A 7,097-nucleotide genomic window follows, 5' to 3' on the forward strand; every position below is an offset into this window, starting at 1 on the left:
GGCTCGAAACTCACTCTCGCCATCACCAAAAAATGGTGTCTGATCCCATCACAAGTTCTTATCAGTATTAGAATCCTGAATACAGAAACTTTAAAATACGTATATGGACTACCACTTAATTCATGAAAGGGATTAAAATTAATTATTTTGATATCTAGCTCCGTTAATTTCCACTTTGAGGGGCTGACGTCATGAGACATTCTTGAGTAAATAGTTGATTCTGGAGTATAATCAGAGCAGGTGAGCCTGTTGTATTAGACAATTACGAGCCACTTGGTGACCAAAAATGGCAAAGGATCCCCACCACCATTTCAGTCTCCCATCATTGTCGGTCACCAGCATCTACCATTCAGATACCTATAAACCAACCACCAGGGTTAAATTGTTAGGGGGTTGTTTGGTGTCACTTTTAGTTCAAAAGTCTCTCCTCGGCTCACTGGTGCAACTTCTCTAGGACAAGACCACAGAGAAATTGCATATTGTTGGCACCCATATATATCGCCTAAGATGGAAGGAAACAAAAGTACATAAAAAACCAAACACAATACTTGGATTTAAGATCTTTCATCGTGTTAGTATGAGGTTGGACAATCGAATCTTATATCGATTCAAAACTGTGATTGAATTTAGGTGGACTTGCATCACATCATCATCATCATTATATTATTATTATTATAGGATTAGATCGATACTGTTAGCATGCATTTGTTAGCTTGAAAAATAACATTTCAAATTCTCACTCCTCAACAACAATTAAATCAACTGAGAGATGTATGAAAAAGAAACCCTTAAAGTTAAAATATGCAGACATTCCAAAATAAAGTTCGGTGTAGATTTTAAGCTCATGAACACTCCTCAAGGCTTTCTCCTGCATCATTGGAATATTCTAGCTCGAGCAACTATGAGTTCCTGCAAGCCAATTGCTACTCCAGTCTCTTCTTCAGTTAAGCTTAGTACTCGTGTGGGTGATTCCTTTCCTGAATGTACATATTAAGTATCGCCAGCTTGTTAGTACTGACTGTGATCTCCACTTCTCTTGTTAATCCTCTTTAGGTTCATACCTTCATGGACTCTGACTAGGCTGGTAATATTGGTGCTCGCAAATTCACTTGGGAATTTGCTATCTGTTTTTGGCTCTAATTTGATCTCTTGAAATTTTATTAAACAATGTAATGTATTGTGGCTCAATCTCTTAAGACGTGGGTTAACATGGGCCCAGTTTTTCTAGATGTTGATCTTGGTAGTACTCTACGAATATCCTTATTGTAAAACAGTAATAGGTGCCCTTAAAACATAAGTAGAAGAAGAAGAGTTAAAAAACATGGATACAGGTCTAAATTAGTCATGCTTCGATAGAAAGGTGTTTCCATGAGAAATAACGTGGAGGTTTGTGCCTATTCTATGGATGTAGAGATGGTGGGTGTTCGGAATTGAATTCTAAATTAAATTTTTTATTTTTTAAATTGTTTTAATACATTGATATTTAAAATAATTTTTTAAAATAAAAATATTTAATTTTAATATATTTTCAAGTAAAAAACAACCAGTCTTACATTTCTAAATATTTTTTTTATAATAATAGTTTATAGGCTTTGAAAGCAGATTCAAATGGAAACAAGTTTTGTAAAATTAGTGTCCGTGTATGAATAATTAATAAATAAACACTTGTGTCAAATGTAAAATGTCAATATTTGAAAGGAATATATAGAATAAGACTAATTCTACAATGTGTCTATGATACCTCTCAACTAAGCCATTTCGTTTATGAGTGTAGAAATTAACACATAATTCGATTACTAATTCTAAAAGATTTTGAAATGGGCCACAAAATTCACCACCGCAGTTAATTTGAACCATTTTTATTTCAGAATCAAAGTAGAGCTCATATATAAATTGAAATTAAACAACAACATCAAACACATCTGATGTGCAAGAGAGAGGGTAAAAGCAAATAAATATGCTGGAATGATTAATAAAAATTATACATTATTTATTGCCATCAACGGATTCGATAGGGGAAGGAGTGGAGATCACTCTAATGCATGAGTAATGACAATCAACTTGATTTTTCCAAGGGACATGACTGACAGTACTGAAGATTAATTAAAAGACTTAGATTTGCATGGCAGTGCATTATTCTGAATTATCTAACGAAGAATTTTTAAAAACGGATGACCAAGTATAGATGCCCAATGTTTGGAGGAGCACGTTCACCTATCAATTCATAAAGACAAGAACTTGACCCAAATGACCCAGACTAGACATATCGACGACGTCCATCTTTACTCTCCCATGTAAAAAATGTGATTTTTTTTAGTTAGCTTGATTACTATGATATATAATGTACCTTTCTCATTCTCTTCACACAGCAAATAATAAGAGTGTTTTCTCTCTGTTTTTTATTTTAAATGGAAAACATGGTATCGAAATTAGGTTTTTGAAATTCTTAAATTAACCTCTAATTTTTCCCCTATTGTTGTCAATTTTTTTAAAAGTCTTTGAATTCTAAAAAAAACAAACACATCAAATCATTCTCTCTTAATTTGATATATTAAGAGAAACATACAACTTTTATGTGTGATTTTCTATAAAAACTAGAAAGATCTAAACAATTTGTAACTTCTCAAAGCATTAATTTAATTAGAGATCCATCTGGTTTTAATTAAACACTTTGATCAGAGTCAGTCGTGGTCTGATTGAGCTAAAATTTTGTAGGAAATTTAGGACAAGATGTTATACAATTGGAATGGTAAAGATTGAATTGCAACGAACTAACTAGTGTTTCTAGCCGTGAACAATAATTGTGATTTTGTTAATCATACAAAGGGGAAGAAAAAACTATTCTTGTTGTTTTATGATTGATTTTGGTATCCTAAATTAGAGAGAGAGACAAAAAGTGAGAGAGAGAGAGATAAAAAAATAGATATGGATTCATCAAACGATTGCAAGAACTTTATTAACATTGCCAAACTCGCCAAGCAAGCTGATTGCTATGATGAAATAGTGGATGTGGTGAAGAAAATGATGACACTTAATGTTGAATTAACATTAAAGGAGAGAACTTATTATTTATTGGTTATAAGAATGTGATTGGTGCGAGGAAAGAATAATTGAGAATCTTGTTATCAATTGAGTAAAAGGAACAGTCCAGAAAGAATGAAATCAATGTGAAAATGGTCATAAAATTTAGAAAGAAGGTGAAAACAAAGTTAACTAGTATCTGTAATGATATTATAATTGTGATTGTTGAGCATCTCAAATGATAAAATATTATTATTATGAGTATTTATCATAAATCAAGAGTGATAATAAGAGGAAAGAGGAGGATAATTGATCACTTAAAGCATATGAGATTGCCACAACAACTGCATACCAAACTAAGCTCAACCAGTTTGAGAATAATAATACATCAAGAAGTCTACTTATAAATGCAACAATTCTAATTAGATAAATCATTCCAAAAGTTTGTAAGTTGTGTTATGAGCTTGTAGAATATCTAGAATAGTTAGGTCATATCATGATTTGTTAAAAAAGAATTTCAAGAAAACATGGTCTGTAACAATTGTTAAAATAAAGACATAAGATGTTGTTGTTGAAAAAACCTCAAATTTGGTACTAGTTGCAGATAATAATGGTAAGGTTTTGAATATTTCTGCACATATTTCTAATAGTGTATGAATAATTGTTAGTTCTATAGATATTTGATATTTGATTCTATATAAGTCTTATCTCTTAATTTTTCCTCATAAAAATTTGTTTATACTACCAATAGTACTTTGAACCTATTTACTATAGAAGTTTCTTCAATCTTTATTGATACTTTGCATTTAATTTAAGTTCTAATTATTTAATTATTAAATTATAACTTCTTGTCAGTTTTTCAAATAAACTTAACTTAATCTTATGTGTTAATTTTCTAGCCTGAATATTATGTGTTTAAGGAAATCCAAACTAGACAAACGATTGGTTATGGTATTAATCGAGGAAAGTTGTATTATATGGACTGAATGTCAAACAATTATGACATGTTATTTTAAGCTTTAACAATGGATTGCTTATAGGAGGAAAAGATAAATGAGATCTAGTTATGGCATAGACGGCTAGGTCATGCATGCTTGTTTTAGTTATCTAAAAAATTATTTTCAATTTTATTTGGAAATTTTGAATTTTGTAGTTTTTATATGATTTTTGTGATCTAGCAAAGAGTCATCGTGCTTCGTTTATAGTAAGTAAAACTAAAAGCCCACATCCATACATGATTATACATTTTAATATTTAGGTTCCATCCAAAATCACTACTTTGATGAATCACATTGGTTTGTTATCTTTATTGACGACTATACCAAAGATGAAGTGAACTTATTATTTTAAAAGTTTTATAAAATAGTTAAATCTTAGTATAAGGCATAATTCTAGGTTCTTTGTAATGATAATAGGGTAAAATACATTACTTATGAACTTTAGTAATATTTAAAAGAATGCATAATTAATCCAGTACCCCTCCAATTCCAATACACAAAAATTGGTAGAAGCATTGACACTTATTCCAATACATCATCATTATCTTATTGGTAAAAACATTTGTTTCAACAACATATTAAATTAATCTAGTACCCCTCCAATTCCATTAACTTTCGGACACCATTTAAAGCTTTTATTGACATATTTGTGCCTTAGCACTCCTAAAATTTCCATTACGTGTTTTTGTTGTATCATATTTTTACACATCCTGACTCGATCAAAGAGTTGATGTCTTATCCCAAGTGCAGAAGTGTCAAAGTAATAAATAACCCGGCAAGACCGGGGTCGAACCATAGGGAGGTCAACTGTATAAATTACAAATAAAGAAAAAGATTTGAAGAGAATAATAACAGAAAAAGAGTTGAAGAGAGTTTTGGAATGTGATATTTATGTAAGGATTAAACAATGATAAAACAGATGTCAAGGTTAGAGGATTCACTAATAGTATTAGAAATAAGTAAAGTATAAACTCTTTTTATTACTCAACTGGAAACCACACAAAAAAAGTTTCAATCGGATGATTTATCATTATTAGCTCATTATAAATTATTAACATGATCATATTAATCATCTTATCTAAGTAACACCATACTTATAAATATCATAAGGCATTCATGTTGCTAGCTTATGTTAACAACAAATCAAGTTTCTATCATAATAATGATGTCGGCCGAAGACTATGAAGGATCAAGCATTTGATGTACCAAGTGTTATACAACACAAATCTAGATTAACCATTTAATAAGCAAGGTATCAAGAATTAGTAAGATAAAAAGATAAGACATGTTAATAACAAACTTTCTTGGATATAAACATTGAAATCCATGTTGATTTTATATTATACATATTTTAACACCATTAGTAAAACCTTTTTACCTTGACATAATTAACTTAGCTAAAGATAATGAAGAAGAAGAACATAAATAAACTAGATAAGAACATAGTTATGATGAAAAGCATAAACAAGAGATTAATGCAAGCAAAACTTAAGCATTACAAAAATATAAAGAAAGAAAGCAAGAATATGATCTTGATCTGAAAACCAAGATGACTAAATAGATGGCAAATGCCTTCTTTTATAAGCTAAAATTTAAAACTATTGATTGGTTGACAAACTATTTAGTTGGTTGCTAACCATTGATTTGGTGGTTGGTTTTTGACATTATTGGCTGCTCGTTATTGACATTGTTGGCTAGCCAAAATGTCATTGCTAACATCAGAATTTAAGCCCTTTATTCCATGAAAGCTGTGGGCAATTGTCTTAGCTTTCCAACAAAAAAACCAGAGCTCATTTGGACTTCTATAACTCAAGATATGAACTGAAAACCGAACAGTGTCTGAGTTGCAGGACAAATTTTAACTTCTCCGTTGTTGCTAAGATTTGAACTTGAAAACGACAGAATTGAGTCTTAGACTCCCATGAAAGTTTTAGATCTATGTCTTAGCTTTACATCCATATAAAATAAACCAAAATACAAGGTCTACAGCTCCAGTTATGATCCAATAACCAAATGGTGTTCCAATTTGGAATTGAACCAACATCTCTTTTCTTAGTCTAGTTCTTTTTTTATCGCTTCACTTTCAATAGTTAATCACATCAATCAATCCTTTGAATTTTGAGATATACCTATATTCAAAACAAGCATTTATCATAAATTAAACATATATTATATTATCAGACTTGTTATTATAAAACATGCTTTAGTTAGGGAATTTAATGATACTTTAGTGTAATATGATGATATAAAGCTTTAATGAGAATACACTTTTAAGAACTAATCACCTCCACAACACCAACCTAACAAGTTGACTCTTCAAGTGTTGTGATGTGTTTTTCTCAGGTATTCCAATAATAAAAAAGGGTACTTGAGAAGGAATATAAAAAGAAAATTTAGATTAGATTATGATTCTCTAGATATAAACTTAGATTATAGGAATGATGATTCATAAGTTAGATTAGATAATCAAGATGAAAGTGTTGTATTTGAGTGGTATAATTTTTTACCAAAATGGCAATGAACACCTAGATGCTGAAAATGATATTCCAACAAATACTTTATAAGAATTAGAATCCTTTGTAAATGATATAAAACTAATCAATTATTAAGGATGTTCATAACTGAGCGTATGAGTTAGATAAAAAAAAACAATATCATTACACTAGAGGTATTTCTAAACCCATATATAAACCCAAACTTTCTAGTAAAGTCAAATATTCTATTAGTCATTATATGTCTAGCCATCATTTGTGAAAATTGAATCTATCATTTGTAAATCAATTATCTTCTATATATAGTCCTAAATATATGTAAAAGCATTAGACGACAAAGCTAGAAAGTTGCTATAAAAAAGAGAGGAAGTCCTTGAAAAAAATAGAACCTATGCACTTTTTTATCCTTTATAAACTAGTTTGATTTTGATGGATATATATATATATATATATATATATATATATATATATATATATATTGTGAAGTACAAGGCTTATGACATAATTGAATGCTTAAGGCAAGACTAATGGTGAGAAGGTTACACTTAAACTTATGAGATTGATTATATATAGATATTTACACCTA

This window comes from Populus nigra, chromosome 13, assembly GCF_951802175.1.
Source record: "Populus nigra chromosome 13, ddPopNigr1.1, whole genome shotgun sequence".
Classification (NCBI taxonomy): Eukaryota; Viridiplantae; Streptophyta; class Magnoliopsida; order Malpighiales; family Salicaceae; genus Populus; species Populus nigra.